This window comes from Passer domesticus, chromosome 7 (genome assembly GCF_036417665.1).
Source record: "Passer domesticus isolate bPasDom1 chromosome 7, bPasDom1.hap1, whole genome shotgun sequence".
NCBI classification, from domain to species: Eukaryota; Metazoa; Chordata; class Aves; order Passeriformes; family Passeridae; genus Passer; species Passer domesticus.
The window spans coordinates 2,126,466-2,140,996 of record NC_087480.1 but is presented as its reverse complement, the minus strand read 5'-3'; the positions used below and the strand labels follow the sequence as shown (position 1 = coordinate 2,140,996).

General features: G+C 40.3%; 1 long non-coding RNA gene across 10 annotated transcripts in view; it reads right to left on the bottom strand.

Annotated features, from left to right (window-relative positions):
* LOC135304079 (uncharacterized) overlaps positions 1-14,531 on the bottom strand; it is a 39,421-nt gene that overhangs the window by 14,343 nt on the left and 10,547 nt on the right. For 3 of the 10 annotated variants that reach the window (XR_010365513.1, XR_010365512.1, XR_010365510.1), the window contains exons 3-5: positions 11,941-12,104; positions 8,806-8,920; positions 2,399-2,476 (exon numbers count right to left, since the gene is read on the bottom strand). This is a non-coding gene — a long non-coding RNA (uncharacterized LOC135304079). The other 7 variants (XR_010365514.1, XR_010365515.1, XR_010365508.1 and 4 more) reach the window with 5 other exon arrangements.

Here is a 14,531-nt window from a genome sequence, read left to right as displayed (position 1 = left end):
TTCCTTCCATATCAGCCCCCTTAGGACCAGATTAATCTTTCCCCTCCAGAAGAGTGAAATAACAGGTGATAACTATGGAAAATACAGCCTTATTTGATTTATTGAGTGAATCACTTCTTCTCTGGGTCATTAAGTTTCTCAGTAAGAAAATTCACATTCATACATATTTTTCTCCATTTTCAAGTAGACATTCCAGTTGTGCTGCTCATTTACTTTCAATATAAAGGATGAATTAAAATATTAATCTATGCAATCATTTTCTAAGGGAAGCAGTGATAGTTTTATACCAAATCCACCTCACAATGCTGTAATCACCTTTTGACGACCCTCTCATAAAAAACCACATTGAGCTGAGGAAGAAATAAAGCCTCAAGACTTGTCCTTCTAGGACTTTACTATTATTTTCTAAGTTACTAAATTACATTGGGAACAGGTTCTTTTTTCTTCACTTCAGAAATATATTTGGATTTTAGCAGCTGTGAATATTGTCAGAAAATGTGCAAAGTAAAAATAAAAAAAAAATTGAGGTCAAGATCTCAAAACAAGGTTTATTCAGGCTCCATGTTCCCACATGAAGATTCTTTTATTTTACTTATCACTGCATGATTTGTAGGAGAGGAAGAAAGCAACACATTAAGTTCTGCTTCCTTGCTTTTCCATGATCAGTGGAAAATATGACTTTATTTTTTACTTTATAAAAAGGTAATAAAATAGTCATGGAAGAAATGAGCTTGGATTTGCTGTTTGGAATGGAATCATCACACCAAATATTAAAGATACGAACACTCATTGCTCATGTAGGAGGTTTGCTGGTTTGACACTTAAATCAAAGGCTGGGGAAGTTCAGGGGAGAGCCAGGCTCTTCTCCCTTTAAAATCTGCATGGAAAGGAGTGGCAGGGAGATGCTGGCACTTGGCTTTTCCTGAGTCAGGGAGGCATGTAAAACAGAGAATGGGAAAGTAACCTGGACAGCTCGTTAGGAGAATGCCTCCAGCACTCCTGTGCTGCTCTGCTCTGCAAAACCTGCACTCGTGAGCAGCCAGTGCCTCAGAAAGCAGCGTGTCAGAGGGATTATTGGGTGGGCAGGAACCTTGCCTGGGGAGAATTGTACCCTTTTTTATTCCTTTTTAGAGTGTTATGTGCAGGGCTCACTGAAAGAAAACCAAAAACCTAGACCTGAAGAAAGGGGAGATGCTAACCTGCAGAAAATGTGAAAGAAAATAAAAGGTGCTCTGGGAGCCAGCACAAAACAGAGAACTAGAGGAAGATTTCTTATTCAGATCCATGAACGTGGCTACATTCCACTTCTCTCACACAACACTGTCCCACTCCTTTCTGTTCTCCTACTCAACACAAAACTGTTCCAGCTCTTTCTGTGCTCCCACTTAAAGACAGACAGTCTCCTGGGAAAGGCCCCTCCAGGAGCTGGTGAGGGACATCACAGCTTTTGTACCTTTACACCTCCCTGCTCCGGGGTCTCATGATCAGATCTGCACTGAGGCTGCACTCGGGGGGAGCGAGCATCCTGCACCCAGCCAGGCCAGCTGGGATCACCAACACAGAGCTCACAGCACTGCAAAGCCAAAGAGCCACACCAAATTCTTCCCCCAGGTTCAAATTTTAGACCTGATTTTTGCACTTGAACACAATTTCTTAAGAGTTATCAAATTTAAAATTTTAAGAACGAGCGGCGTTACATTTCAGATCAAAACCCAAACACATTCAGGAGAAGGAGCAATTCTCATTTTGATATTTTCATGTATTACTTTTCTTATTATTGAAATCTGACTTGCTCGGTGTGTTTGCTCACAGGAATCTGTGATAAAGCCAGGGTGTTACTCATGGCAACTCCCAGCTACAGTTCAGGTCAAACCCTTTGTCATTGCAGCAGTGGATGGGGAATGGGAGGTGAAGGAACACAGATAATTAACTTTTCTTGCCTATTATTTTGTCCTTCCAATTTGCCTCTTTTGCTTTCTTGACTCTCCCCCCTTTGATCTCTTCCTGGCAAACAATCTCAGCCTGACACACAGCGAGAAGTCCCAGGGCTAAAATTGTTCACACTGGGGTCATGTCCACCCCTTGTCACCATTATAATAATATTTAATAGTTACTCAGAATGATTAAGCAGTAAATATAAATTATGTTTTTGCTTTTGGGAAAAAAATAATTGAAAATAAGGCATTGATATTTCAAAATTCATCAAAATGTAGAAGAATAGAAGTGATTAAGATACATTTTCTCCTGTCATATACAAAATTATCTATCTTTTGGCTGATTCTTTATCTTTGCCATAAAGAAGAGCTGTCTTGAACCATTCCCTTTGACCTGACAGGTTTATTAATAAATTGCTGTTCTGTGTGCAACTACACAAATATAATTTGAAGGTTAAAGTTACCTTTCAGCCAAGTCTGCTCCAAAAAGTGGAGTTCAATGTCCCCTCTCCATTCTGGAGTCCATTTAGAGGCTGAAAGAGCTGGGAAAAGGAAGCAGATATCAGGGTAGATTGAAATTGCATAGGTAAACAAAACTCCTCCTCCTCATATACAGATATAAAAAAAAATTAATAATAAAAATAGCTTTAAGTTAAAAATTGTATACAAAACTTTAAGGCTTCAGGCTAAAGATTTTCCTCCCAGTAATTGTAGCCACCAATGAGTTTGGATTTCTCATGACCCTTCCAGGGAAGCCCTGGGTCAGGAGGCTGGAGGAGCAGAGAAAAAGCTCCTGGTGAGAATCCAGGGGCAGGGGATGCTGTGCAAAGCTACAGTTGATATTTATTGACTTATTGGTGTTTGGGAGCTTTGCAAAGATTAGGCCATACCTGGCCCCTGAGCCTCTGGCAGCATCAATAGATGTTCTGCAAAGATTCCTGCCTTCAGCCTTGTCATCCTTTATCTTAGTAAACATCAAAATCTGAGCACAAAAGACAGAAAATGAGCTATTGATTTTCCAGTATTGTCTTAACCTGCAGCTTAATTGAAGGTCAGGATATGTATTGCTGTCAAAGGCAGTCTTGTGCTGTTCATGGGGGGTGTCTGGCACAGAGCTGGCCCTGAGAGGCACAGCACAGATATATTTTGGGCAGTGCACCAAAGGGGAATGTGCAACCCAACGCTTTCAAACGTTCCCTGAGGAAAACTCAGGCATGGAAACGACAGACTGCAGAGTAATTGGATTAGATGTGGAAAGCTTTGCAAAAGGAAGGGAGAAGACACAGAGAGAGAGGGGAAGGGCAGAAAGAGAGAGAAAAAAGGGTCAGAAAGAGATGAATGTGAGTTTGTCATTACAAGATGACAAATAAATTGTCTCCTAAGAGAAAGCAGGTGACTGTACAAATTCCCCTCTGTGTTCTCTCTCTCATTGAGTGATGTAAAAGTGCAAATTCCTCTTTTCCTAACACTGTAAGATGGCAGCTTTTGCAAAGAAAAGTACTTGGTTTTATTAGAAGATATATGTAGAATGACAGTAAAACAGAAGCTGTCAGATAATAGATAGGAAAGGAAATCCACATCTTTCTCTTCTTTTCTGTTATTGCTTTGGCTTTGCCATCCTTCACCATCCTCCTCTTGTAAAGTATCAGATTTTGACATTTTATATCTGTCATTCAGGAGGCTAAGATCATTTCTCAAAAAAAAATAAAGCAACAACCAAAAAACCCAAATCAAAACAATACAAAAAAACCACCCCAGTAGTAGATATTCCCATTTTTAATATATTCCAAACAACTCATGAAGCTTGCACTTTAGTCTAAGTATTTTCCTCCTCTACATCAAGTGAATTAATTTTATCCTGTATATGTCAATCACCATCATCATACACCACTCCTGCTTCCACTCTTGCACCTGAAACCTGGAGAGGAGAGCAAAGGAAAAGGCTTTGTTTTTATTTACCTTGACATTGCAGTGAAGTGCCTCAGATGGTGACAGTCAAAATGCTTTGGTAAAATCAGGCAGTCCAGCAGAGCCCCTTCATCTCTGTCAGGATGAGACTTTAGGCTGCTGTGGGAGGACTTGCATGATCACCAGGATACTGAACAAAACCAGCATTAAATCACTGAATTTAACTGACAAGGTGTGAGACAGCAGAAGGATACCTGGCCTTGCTGAAGCTTTCAAACATGGATTTCCTGGTGGTGGGGAAAGCAACTGTGTTTATTTAACTGTTATTTGCTGCAGAACAAACATGGCAAGAGCACATAATGCTGGAACTGTTCAATTTGAACATCCAGACCTTCTGTGTCAGGTTTAGAAAGATTAGGTTTACTTTCATTCATTTATTTTAACTTAATTGCAGCCACTGAGTAAAGATCTCAAAAATCTCAGTGGTCTAGAACTGTTCTCTGGGGGAACTCAGTTCTCAAGCCCTGGAAGGACAAAAGGATATTAAAGTGCTAAATATCTTCAGCCATCAGAGCTCCATGGCCACACGGGCACAACACAGAAGGCAGATGTTTTATTCAGCAAGGAGGAATTTGTTTTTCCTATCCTGATTTTATTTTTCATTTGACCTCCAACCAACGCTGGACCTTTCTTGACTCAGCTCTTTGAATAAAGATGGAATGGAGAGCACCCTTCATCTCTCATAATGGGATTAGCACAGTTTATATCAGTTTATTATAGTTTATATCACTTTGCCATTGCAAAGATTCTGATTTCTTGCTATCATGTACAATGGCTACCATATGGTTTTGAATTCTTATTAAATCTGTTTCATATTACAAATATATATATATATATATATATATACTGGCTATGGAATTTATGACATTCTGGTCTGGTTTTTTATGCCTTCTCCTCCCAGAGAAGAGAAATGCTTGTCTTAATTTTAGTTTACTTTTAAATGAGTGTATTACTATGCTTCCTAAGTGATTGTCTCCTGTCTTAATTATTCCTGTACCTATGAGAGGTGCAAGTCATACCCTGGGGCAAACCACAACCACCTTATTTAGATAAAATTAACCAATGCTACAAAATCAAAGTGAGCTGAGAACAACAACAACAAAAAAACCTTCCTAAACACCTTCTCAGCCAAAGAAACATGAAGTCCTCCATGAAGCTGTCAAATTGTAGCAATTCTCCTCACAGCAGGAATTCAATACAAATAGAAATGGAATACTTCATCTCCTGGCACACTCCTGATGGAATATTCATTCTTCTGGCATTTCTCACTGCCTGTTTGGAAAGCACATTCTTTACCCCCCTGGTCCAAGCTGAGAGTTGTGATTCCTGCAGCAGGAATTGGCACTGGGCTGCAGGTTTGCTGCACACCTTTCTGCCTGGATTTGTGACCCCCACAGCTGGGGCTGCTGGATCTGACACCGGGGTTCTGCACCTCACTGAGACCCTTCTGGGAGGCTTCTGTTGGGGGAAAGGTTTTACAGTGACTTCTGGGAGCCAGAGAGGAGTTTGAGAGGAGATCCATGGTCACCCATGAAAGGATTCCCTACCAAGGTCATTGACACAGAAACCAAGAAAGGAAGAAGGAGAAATAAGAGAAACCTGCAGCTCCAATGAGCACTTTGTTTGTCTCTTAGCAATGAGTAAAGTGTAAATTTACGAGTTTGTAAGAATGTATAAAAAGCATGCAGGCTATAGTAAAACCAGTTTGAAGCCTTCTGGAAATGGAGTGTGGTGCTTTGGATTGTCCCTGTCTGAAACACAACATTCTGTCACACACGAGATTTTCTGGATTTCCTCTCCAGGCTCACAACTCTTTGCAGTTGTTTGTGACACTAGGATTAACCCACAGCATGTGTTTTCTGAATTACCACAATTACCAGCATTTTTCTACTGTCCAAAAAGCCCTTTTACCCCCTTTTTTATCACAATATGCAAACTAAAGGTAAAATAGCCACACCTCAAGCCACATATTCTGGTTTGGAATTCAGGATTATTAGTTTTATATTTTTAAGCAACACTGAAAAACATGGAAAAATGAACCAGACAACAAAAGCGAGAAGCTTAAAAATATCAAAACATATTTACCTTTCCAAGTAAAACACAGCTGAGACACAGAAAGCAAGCTGTTCTCCAAGAGGTGGATTATAACAAACAAATATACACATTCTATAGCAAGGCTCAAACTCAGAGTTAGCAAGTGACAGCCACACCAGAGTGCAACGAGGAGCTACAGAATATGATTTAATGCAGAACCAAAAGCATTAGCTTGAATATTTTTTTTGTCCTTCTAAAGCTTATGAAATCATTCTACTCCAGCATTATAAAAACTGTGCTGAAATGTCATACCTTCACAGTGGGAGTCTGCTTTTTTTCTTTTTAATTACTAGGAAGCTGGAAAAGACTTGACTTCCCAAGAGAAAAAGGACTTGAAACTCAGCCAGCCATCTACAAGTGATCCTACAAAGACAGTACAAGCTACATTTCCACACCATGATCAAAAGCCCAAAAGAAATGACTGGGAATACACCGAGTTTAGAAGTTCCTACTTCTTCTCTTAGACACTAATACAAAAATCATAAATGCTCTATTTGCTTGTAAAAAAAACCAATGTAAAGTGTATGAATTTCAGCTAACAATCTCAAATTTTATATCCAATTTGCTTTTTAGTTAGTATTGTAAATTACATTTGTAATTTTTACTTTTACATCTTATTTTTTTTGGAAACATTTTCAGGTTATACTCAGGATTTATGTATTCTGTGTCTCATCACCTTTCCTTGACTTTCCCTTTCCTACCTCCCAACTTCACACAACTTTGTATCCATCACATATTCTGAAGTTCAGGCTTTTTTTCTCCAGCTTTATAGAGTTTTTTCTGCACCATTTTCTGCACTTCAGCATGGGCTTGTTTTTTCCTGGCTGCATTTATTAGGTGTGTTTTATAAACAAGTAAGCATAAGCACCTAGAAATACTGGATTTGAGGAAAAAATGCCACCCTGACAAATTTAGGGGGGTATTTCTCCAATGCTGACACTTTTGGGTTTGGCCACGCCTGAAGAGCCTGGTCTCCCTTCCCAGCTGCACACAGAAGAGTCAGATAAGAAAACGGGGGAAATGGTGAATGTGTGGTAGCTCATACTCTTATTTTAGAAAAAAATTTAAAAGCAAATAGTTGTAGTATTTGAAAAAAAAATTGTTTTAACGTAAAAATTAAAATAAACCATTCAGTCTAGATAAGATAATGAAACACAAATATATGCTTTGTAGTGGTTTACAAAGGGTAAGGTTTTTCTCAATAGTAAATAAATTACTGAAATGCTGCACACAATAAAAGTAGTTCATTGCTCCCAACTCTAACAGCACTTAGCAGGAGTAGCAGGAGGGAGAAGGGGGATTTTATTTTTTCATTATTTATTTATACAGACTCATTCCTTCAAACACTCTTTATAATAAATATCAAGAATATCCCCATGCAGGGATCTCCTTAACCCTGGCAGGTTTTGGTTCCTGTTTCCTGGGTTTAGGGGATAAAAATTGGTGTCAGTAGTTCTAAAGGGAAAAAAATCTTTTGACTTTGAGAAAGGATAGTTGAGAGATCAGAGAAAAGATTTCATCCCTGCTCATCTGTGCAAAGCCTGGACTTCCCATCACCTGGAGGTGTTTTGGAGCGAGTTCACCAGCAACTCTCCACAAAATCTTCTCTGCTGCCCCACTAAGCTCCCAGATCTGCTTTGCACAAACAGAACCAAAATTGCCCCAGTGCTGATTGAGCAGATTGTCCCTGCTTTTCATCCTGAGGGACCTCTGCAAGTCTGACACCTCCTCTCCCTCCAGCCTGGCCATGTGAACATTGCCCATCTCCCTTTATTAACCAGGGGTACTTCGCTGTTTCTAAACTGGGATCTCCAGAGAGATTCTGGCATGAAAACCTCCTACAGGCTTTGTAAACAAATGTAAAAACTATTCTTGGTCTTGATGCAAGGGCTGGTCTCATGAGCAGATATTTTACATCCAAAAGAAAATGCAAAGTTTTGAGCTTCAAATTTCCAAGAATCCTTTTTAAAATTCCTTGGATTTCAGAAACATACCCATTCTGGGAAATCAAGGCACTGAATGTGAAAAAAGTTGCATATATTCAATATTACATCTTCATATCTGGCTTCATTCTCAGCTTTTCTAATAAATTTTTCCCTTCTGAAAAAAACTCAGCCTGCTTTATTTGATTGGTGAAGATGCCTTTCTACTTAACTAAGAGTTAGAGGGGTTTTTTTTAAGTTTGGTTTGTTTTGGGGGTTATTATAGTTATGTTATATATTGTTATTAAATTTGTAGCACCTTAAATACAAAACTTACATAAAGACTCCTCACAACTTAATATATTAAGTTAAAAAACTCCAATTAAGTTTAAATTGCTCAGTGCCTTTCTGTGAGTTATATTAATTTCTCCAATGTTCATTATTTAATTGTAAGTGGTTTCAGTCCTCCACACTCAGTCTAAAATAAATAAATAAGATGAAACAATATTCTTTGAGGCAATGCAATAACAGAAGGAGAGGCTGTTGCTCCTCCAGCCTGTGCTGTGTCCTGATTGCTGATTTTCTCATTTTGCTGTACAGGCATTACAAAATGATCATCATCAAGACTCTCTTTCTGCCTGGGGGTTGATTTTTCATTAATAAACCATAAACAGAGTGAGTTCCAACCTGTTGAAACTCAGCTTTTCAGTCAGTTTGCTAGAGGTTTACTTGGTTCATACAAAAAAAAATAAAAAATCTATTTTTGAGAAAGCCAAACCTGAACTACACTTAGGTGGATTTTTCTGGTTAACTGTTCCACCCCGACCTTCCTAGATGTTATCCCACATGATATCCAAAATACTTGTAAAAGATATGATCAAGCCCACCTCTTATACACAATATTCACTGGAGCAAATCTCATCAGGGCACTTCACAGAGGTTTCTGAGCTGGATTGGTTTGAATGCCAGCTGTGAGCTGTTGGCACCTTTGGGGCACAGCACCTGGGAGCACGGAGGAGGAACAGAGCTAAAATTGATGGTTGGAGGTCAACACCTTTCTATGACTTGACATTCACTCTGCACTGCAAATGCCAATTTTACCTTGCTCCTGCACAGTCTATTACAACCTTTTTGCAGTGTCAAAAACTTTCTGAAATTCCTCTCTATGGTCCTCACAGCTGCACCTTAACCCCAGCCCAGGAAAGCATATCACCCACATTATTGGCACTTGTCTGACATTCAGCTCTAAAGGAACAGTAATCCTTTCACAATTTAGAGTTTATCTAAGGAGTGGGGAAAGAAAACCCCTTAACTTGATAAAATTATTTAAAAAAACCACCCCAAAACAACAACAAGCTAAAACAAAATAAACAAAGAGCTGTGCAATTCCAAGTTGATATTGTCTCTGGTCAATGTCCAGGCCAGGTAATTGTCCAGCACACAACCTCATGTCTCTGTGACTACAATTACAGGTAAAACCCTGTACAAGAAGGCATCCAATGCAGAGTTTCCAGGATATTTCTATTTTCAGTGCTGACCGACCTATAAAATGTGACACTGTGCGTTTACCACACCTATTATTTAACACGTTATAAAATGTTTTGAGAAGTGCAAATAGAATGCAGAAGATGAGGTCTTTCTGCTTTGCAGTTACCAGGCAAATTCTGAAGCTTATTTTCCTTTTCTGAGGTGGGAGAAGCTTCTTACTTCATCTTTGACTTTCATTGAGGGAAAGCCACTAATGGAACAAAATATTTTCCCAGGTGCACTAATTGCAGTTATCTGCAGCTCTGAAACTCCTGGCAGCTCTGTGATACAAAGCACACAGGATCTGTTGACACTCCTCAGGCTCTTGGCACCACGAGGCTCTCCTGAGCTCATGCACAACCCCAACAACCCTGTTTGGAGGCACAGCCCTCCCTAAAGTCTGGTGGAGCCCTGCCCAGGCTGCTCCCTTGGCTGGTTCTCTGGCAAGGAAAGTGGAGGAGGAAAAGCACATCTGTGTTTTCTCTTGGACAACACAGCCCTGCTCCCAGAGATTGTTCACAGCTATTACCTGCAAAGAGGCAAGGAAAAATACATCTGGTGTTATGGGTGTTATGTTTTTGCAGGGACAGAGAGGATTTTGGTGCTCATGTGTGACCCTGTCCTGTAGCTGTGCTGCACTTCAATCTCTAACACCTTTGCTTGCTCTCTGACCCATTCAATCCCACCCTCACCTCCAGTTTTCCCTTTCACAATCTCTCTTGAGGCTCCTTAACAGAGTGTCAAAATTACTGAGTAAAAACCCCTGTTCTCCAGAAACCAGCTGTTGTTTCCTCCTCCTCCAACACTGCTCAGTTCTCCACACAAGGAACTGGGAAAACAGAATTAATTCTAATATATGGCAGCACATGCACTGCCTACAGTTGCAATATCTGCCCACGGCTGAAGCAGCACCACTCTCCCACCAAGCACAGGGATATCCAAGGAGAGATGGCTCTTAAGAACCTTCTCAAGCCGTCTGTGAACATTTTAGAGAGCATTCCAAAGCACCGGGAGGCTGTGGCGTCATTTGGAGTGTAACAGAAATGCACATGGCTGGATCCAAACCCAGGCCTGCTCCAGGAGGCTGGCATTAACCCACACAGCTCTTGTGGCCATTATTTTACATTTCCAGAGCTGTGACCAGTGACTATCAAGGAATTATTGGGCTTGGAAGGGATTTTGGAGGCCACCCAGTCCCAACCCCTGCCATGGGCAGGGACACCTTCCACTGGACCAGGTTGCCCAAGGATGGAGTAACTCCATGGTCACAGAAAATTATTTTGCTTCATTAATAGCCTCCTGGAGAAAAACAAATCTTTTTTGGGCTTTCTTGTAAGCAAAGCCAGCAGAGTCCACAGTGATGCTGAAGCTTTCTGCTCTCCTTGTTCTCTACAGAAATAATGCATTTGGAGTCAAAGAAAAAACCTCAAATAAATTACTGAGCATGCTGCTCAGACTAGAAACTTCTGTCTGAATGAATTGCTTTCTTTTAGAAACTATGCCAAATTGATTTCTTTAAATAAAGGTTTATTTTAAAGAAGGTCCTGTTCTGTTCATTGAGAGTAAACTCTTTTGGTAACAGCCTGTCTTTTGCAGTTAATTGCTGCTTGTCTCCTTGGATATCATCATTTGCATAATTGTGATTCTTTTCAATAAAAAGGGATTATATCATCTTGGAGAAGCAAACATCATAAAATTTAAATTTACATGAAATTAAAGGAATAAGTGTTCCATGGTAACAGTGCTATTAACTTGCACCAAAGAGTAAAGTCTTTAATATTATAAAGTCAACGTATTTACAGAAAATCACTTAGACTATGCTGCTTCTCAAATGTCATGCAAAATTAAAACATCAGACCATACTTTGAAGCAACATTACTGAAATAAATATTAATGCCAACTTTAAATGTTTGTAATAAGGACACAAGGTGCTCCCGAGGACAGTTTTGTCTTTCTGAAATGGAAAATTTGTAACCCTTGTAAATGAAAAATAAGCAGCTGGGTTGCAATTTTAGAAATAAGAGTGAATTTTGAAGTATATGTCAAAGTTTTTGATGCTTTCCACTAGACATTTGCCTAACCCATGGCTGCACTACAGAACTGTAACATGTGCCAGTGAGACTCTGAGGTTACAGCAGAGTTTTTCCTGCCAGGGTAACTGGACCATTTATTCCTTCCTTTTTTATGTATGGATTAATTAATTGTGTTTGTTCTCATTGCCACTAAAGCTGGAATTTGCCAAGAGCCTGTGGCAGGCTAATCTAATTAAGAAAGTGCTTTGTAAGCTGAAGAACAAAACCAAATCAGTTCAAAGGTCTGACACTGACAAGTTACCAGCCTGGATTCTCTAACATTGTCAGTGTATTCTTAGAGATATTTCACAGCATTCTGTAGCACATTTAATACTCTAAGAATTTAATTAGGCCAAACTCTGGCATAAAAACAGAAAAACAACTGCTCACACCTTCCTTTCCACCTCGCACCATCCAGCTTACCACAAAGTTTCTACTTTCTGTCGAGTCAGATGTGGTTTTGGTACTTCAGAGGGTTTATTTCCATCAAATCCCACAGACAGCTTGGACTGTCACTCATATCTGCAAGCTCAGATCAGTCAGTTTGGGAACAGAGCTGGGGAATGGAACACAGTGCTCAGCACAACCTGGAAAAATTGAAAAAGGTGATGGAGACACAACACAAGACATAATACATATTAAAAATAAACCCCAAACACCTGGAGAATGAAGCACCTGCAACTTCTTTGAAGGTCATGAAACTCACTGCTCCAGCTTGATAACAATACTTCTCCCTTAACCTGTTCACAGTTTTAAAAGCCTGACAGAAAAAAACCATCAAGCTCAATAATCCAGATGTCAGCATGGTCTGAGGGTGAGTTGATTGCAGCCTGTTCCTCAGCACATGCAGCCCTGGCACAGTCAGCAGCACAAGTTCTCCCCAGAAAAACCTACTGGCCACATACCAAGGAGCTCTTGCCTTCTGGAATATTTCCTTAGCTGTTCAGAAAGATAAAATGGCAGAGCCTGTGGGGCCCACCCTCAGTGCTGTGCTTTAGTTGGTTCCCCAAATGCCAAATGCTTTTAACCCAGCAGATGAGAACATCCCTGCCTTCCCTCCTCTGCCACGGCTGCTGGGAGGGTTTGGGAATCCATGGATTGATGTTCACAACAAAGCAAACAATTTTGTCACAATTCAGTGTACACACTGGAGAAGATATCCAGAACAATAAAAATAACTGTATTTATTTTAGGCATGGATCTTGGCTGACATAGCTGGCTGGGAATACAGACAATGCAGAAAAGCAGCCCTCATGTGCTTTGTATTTGCCTTTCTCTTTGCAGCCAAATATGCTAAATGTTCATGCACAAAAATAAGCACTGAGGAGAAAAAACAGTAACTAAGTATTGGGTGGGGACACGTTTTAACCATTCATTCAGCACACAAAAGAATTCTAGTTCCACAATAAAATAAATTAAAAAAAACACTGGAAGACTTCCTGTGTAAAGAAACCATTGCAAAGTGCAATGACACAAACACAAATGAGCAGCAATTCTCTAAGTGTCCTATCTTCAGTGAGGTATGACATATGGAACATGAACACAATAAAATAATATCTGACACACACACTCATCTTTGACAAAGCAAAATAAAGACAAGGAAATAACAGGCATTGACACCTTGAGATAAGAAAATATTTACACGTTTGGAAGACTTCAGATAAAAAATAACAAATTTATGTTGTTTATCAGATTGTATTGGACCCCTGGATGCCAAGTACATTTATAAAATAATATTATACAATGTGTTGAAGGTGCTGGATGAAATTTAATGGCCATGGACATCTCTTCTGCAACTGTCCAACACAGCCTTGCAAACTGTTTTTGTGTAGAAATGTGGCAATATAGGAGATTCTGTACAAACTTATGTGCCATAAGATACGCATTATATATATCCTGTAGCTTTAGAAATGAAATCTGGGGGGCAAATTCTGATTTAATTTACTGACTTCAAAATTACTCTATAAATAGTTTCATTTTTAAAATAAAAATAATTTCATTTTTAAAAGTCTTGGGATGTTTTATGTGCTAGCATCAGTAAAATGGAATTTTTTTCTTTGAACTAGAGAGGAAAACATCCCTCATCATTGCAAACTGAAGTGCTCTGCCTAACTTAATCTGGAGGGCAGCAGAGGGGGAATAAATAAGTGGACAAAACTCCCAGCCAGGTGACAAACAACAAAAATACAACTTCATCTCCTGTCTGTAGTGACCTGGTACAATCTGTGGCAGAGCTAGAAAAGATACAGGAGTGTCTGTTGTGCTCCCAGAGGAGAAGGAGCAGGAATGGAATAACTCTTCTGGAAGTGAAAGGACAGTGAGTACTGAGCTGGAGTTACACCTACACTTGGGATTGTGCTCAGCAGGAACGCCCTGAGAGCAGAGCTGACATTTGGGGTGGGAACCCAGGAGGGACAATCGTGACAAAGCCAAGGCACCAGAACTCCCTGAGGGCCCAGGTGCTCCAGGCTCATCTAGATTTTCCCCAGCAGACAGTTCTGTCTTGCTTTTGAGTACAGATGGTTGAAATTAAAATAGTTACAGCAGCTCATCAACATTTTGGGGGTGGCTGCTTTCAGTCTGTCCTTTCTGTCTGGACTCTGTCCTTTGCCAGGCAGGGATCTGTTCCCCACCAAGCCCAACAAACACTTCCCAAGTGGTCACTGCCAGGATTTGCTGTGGCATTGCTCAGTTACATCCCCCTGCCTCAGACTGGGAGCTGCAGCACAGAAACATCCCCTGAAAACCACATCAATATCTGTGACCTTCTGAAGTTTTGTGTCAAAGTCCTCGTGCAGCACAGCTTCAGCAGCTGCATGGCAATAATGCATTGTGGTATGATACAGGTGGAGATCAGAGAGTCATGGGGCAGTTGGGTTGGAAGGAACCTTAAAGATCATCTCCTTTCAAACCCTTGCCATGGGCAGGGACACCTTCCCCTGTCCCAGGCTGCTCCAAGCCCCTCCAGCCTGGCCTTGGACACTTCCAGGGATCCAGGGACAGCCACAGCTTCT